The 3,575-nt window shown below is 41.7% G+C and overlaps 1 long non-coding RNA gene across 1 annotated transcript; it reads left to right on the plus strand.

The window, feature by feature from the left end:
* The first annotated feature begins 944 nt into the window (after positions 1-944).
* LOC134947811 (uncharacterized) lies at positions 945-2,045 on the plus strand. The gene is made up of 3 exons (XR_010182792.1): positions 945-1,016; positions 1,320-1,400; positions 1,983-2,045. It is a non-coding gene; the product is annotated as an uncharacterized LOC134947811 (long non-coding RNA).
* Positions 2,046-3,575: the final 1,530 nt, after the last annotated feature.

Consider the following 3,575-nt stretch of genomic DNA (forward strand, 5'->3'; position numbering starts at 1 on the left):
CACTACTGTACATGTGTCCTGGATACTGTACAGTACATGTTTCAAATTGACAGCTTCACTTACAGTACTGTTATTTTTTTTCCCACAGTACCAACACCACCACCACCACCACCACCTGCTGCATCCGAGAGCTCCGGAAGTGGTAATAATTACTTTTTGTTACAGACACACTAGTTTCCTACAGTATTACTGTAATTTTTGTATTTTACAATACTTGTCATCTTTTACACACAGACCGCCTCGTAATTGATACAGAGGAGGAGCTCATTCCCATTGATTCGGGGGAGGAAGAGGAGCCAGATTATAGTAAGTACAGTAGGATTTTCTCAAGCCCATTCTTAAAAGTATTGACCAAGTCCACTTTTATTACTTTTCAGGCAGGGAATTCCAAACATGTACTGTACAGTATTTCCCTCACTGTGAAGACCCCTTTTCGCCTCTGTGCGAAATCGCCTCTACTTCAACAAGAGTTACTGTGCACGTGTCCTCTGTGTCCATCTTATCAAAAACCGTTCCTGTGTATTGTCCCCTTACTGTATACAGTATATTTGTAAAGGTTAATCATGTCCCCTCTTAATCTCCTCTTTTCCAATGTAAACATGCCTAGCCTGCCTTTCCTTGTATTCCATCTTCTCAATCCACTTCATCACTTTGGTCGCCCGCCTCTAAACCTTTTGTAGTTCCACGATATCCATTTTGTATTATGGTGCCCAAAATTGTGCATCCGACCCACCCTCCACTAGCCTAACCCTCCAATCATACTCTGAATCCACACTCTGCATTCTGAATGTCGGGATCCAGACAGCAGGTCTTTTAAATACAGTACTGTATGTCCCCTACCGCTGGACAGTCATTCTGCTCCTACTGTATTATGAATATATCTCTGCCTCCTGTAGCACTGTACTACTGTGCAATTTTGTAGTAACTGTACTCTACTGTATTTTGTTTATAATATTTTTTTATTTTCAACTCAGTAATTATTGACAGTGAGGATGAAAAACCCTCTCCCCAACTTGGTAAGTAAACTGCAGTATTGTACTGTACTGTACATTGTGTTAAACCAATGGGTTGGGTTTGCGTGACCAGCAGTCAGGATTCTAGCGGTCAGGTGACCGACAGTGGCATCCTGATTGCAGCAATCCCAACAGGGTGAGGTACGGTATCCTAACCCTCCTCCACTACCCCCTGATTCTGGCCTCGACATTCTCGTCTCTGTGTGCGAAATTTACTCTCCTCCTCCAATTCCTGACTGAATTTTTGCTTTACTGTATTCAACACAGAATACAAAAGTATATTTCATGGATTTTTTGCTTTCACAGGCCCTACACTGTCACAGGCGGTGGCGGAGGAGGAGGACCAGGACTCTACCTCTATGTCCATCACCTCACTGCACCCATTAAGTAAGTCCAGTCCGGTACATCGTGCCTCTGTAGAGCCAGTTTGAGCAAGGAGAGATTGATTGCTTCTTTTTTTGGTGGGGGCCCAAACCAACCAGTCATTTCAGCCACAGTCGTGTGGCAGACCCTGTTTATATAACATAAGGGTGGTTGGGAGGGCCCAATCACAATTCCATCTTGCACCTCTTTTTTTATTTATTTTTTTATTTATTTATCTTTGCATCATGTGATGTTTGGGGAAAATTGTTATAAGGTTTGATGTAAAAAAAAGGTTAAAAAAAAGAGGCAGATTAGATGGGCAAAGTAATTCTTACAGTATTTGTCATCAAATTCTATGTTTCTGTATGCAGACCCTCCAACATGACCCGCCGCACTGCTCTGTTTCTAGACTTCCCTCTTAATTTATGATTTCCATCACCTGTGTTGAACTAGTTATATGATAAGAAAGCTGTTTCTTCACAGGTGATGGCAATAATAAATTAAGAGGGAAGTCCAGAACCAGAGCATTTTGTACCATGTTGGAGGGTATGTGTATTTCCTGGAATGAACCTTTTTTTTTTTTCACATTAATGTTTTTTTTCACAGGCCCTACACTGGAACAGGCCACGGAGGAGGAGGAGGATGATGATGATGCTGCTGCATTTAGTGGTAAGAATTATTACTGACATTGATCTGATGCCATCAGAGTAGCACTTTTCATCAGATTTTTCTGGCAAATGCGTAGAAATCGGATGAAAATTGTTTTTGTTTGAACTGGTGATATTGCCCATACAGTAGCAACCGATCACATCCCACATTAACATTTACAGTATCTAGTTACACTTACAGACGATAATACAGTACAGTAGGTAATATTTGATTGGTTGCTACTGTATGGACAACATCCTGTTCTAAAAAAAACACCCATCTTACTCAATTTCTCTCTCTCTCTCTCTCTCTCTCTCTCTCTCTCACCCCTTGTCACTGTCTCTCCATTCATCTCTCTAGATACTGTCAGTGATGAATTTCCCATTAGGCACGAGAGGCACGTACTGTACCTAGTGGCGGCATCTGTTTGGGGGCCTCAGTTGGATGCTTACAGTATGCTAATACTGTCATCCCAAAAATTACCACTACAGTAACTGCTAAATATTTTAAGTGTACTGTACAATATGCACATACAGTACTGTACAGTATACATAATTCAAAAGAAAAAAGAGTTGCTACTGTACCTTATTCTAGTCATAATCACCGGCATACGGGTCACTCACAAATTTTCTGATGGTCTCGGTGGGGTCCCTTGGAATCACCATGCCTGTCACAAGCATACCTTTTTTTACCCACCTGACACTGGGCCTGGACACTAGTGTACTATTACTATACTTTTTACTGTATACTGTATCTTATAATATTCTTCTTTTACCCACAGACGACGAGCCAGAATACATTTTTGGTAAATATACTGTACAGTAGCAATAGTTGGTACTGTAATTACAGTATTTTTTTTTCTCCAACATTATTTTAAGTCAAACTGATATGACTAACTGTACTGTATTATCTTTTTACAGTCCGTCGCCAACCAGTGGAGGAGACACCTGGTAATAAAATAGAAATACATAATGCACTGTACTGTATTCTAACTTACTGTAACATGTATAACACTGAGCTGATCATCTTCACACCCTCTGACATAACCTTACAGTACAAACTGTACTTTCTCTCCTTTTTCACCCTCTTCACTCCACAAATGCATGCTGCGTTTCCTGACTACTGATATAATAGTGTGTAGAGCGTAGCGAGGCACCGTGCCCACCGCGTGGCGAGCGAAGCAAGCATGCAAGGGGCTGCTTTCCGCTCGCCGCCCCTGTCGGGATTGTGTGGTCGGGATTCCGGCGTCTGTATTTTGACTGCCGGGATCCCGTCCAGCGGGATTACGTACTGATCTCCAGTCTGAGCCTGCCCTAGGCATAGGCATACTTGCCAAATGCCCAGGGGCACAAGCAGCTTCTGCTGATTAATATGATATGCAGCATGCCTACAGTATATTCTGTGCATACAAAATGCATTACTAATGTGCAGCATTATGTGTATACAGTACTTTGTTGTGTAACATATACTGTAGCAAGGGCACTACTGTGTGGTCTAATGTGAACAAAGAGCAATATGATGTGATGCAATGTGAATAAGTGGGAATACTTT

Source organism: Pseudophryne corroboree, chromosome 8 (genome assembly GCF_028390025.1).
Source record: "Pseudophryne corroboree isolate aPseCor3 chromosome 8, aPseCor3.hap2, whole genome shotgun sequence".
Classification (NCBI taxonomy): domain Eukaryota; kingdom Metazoa; phylum Chordata; class Amphibia; order Anura; family Myobatrachidae; genus Pseudophryne; species Pseudophryne corroboree.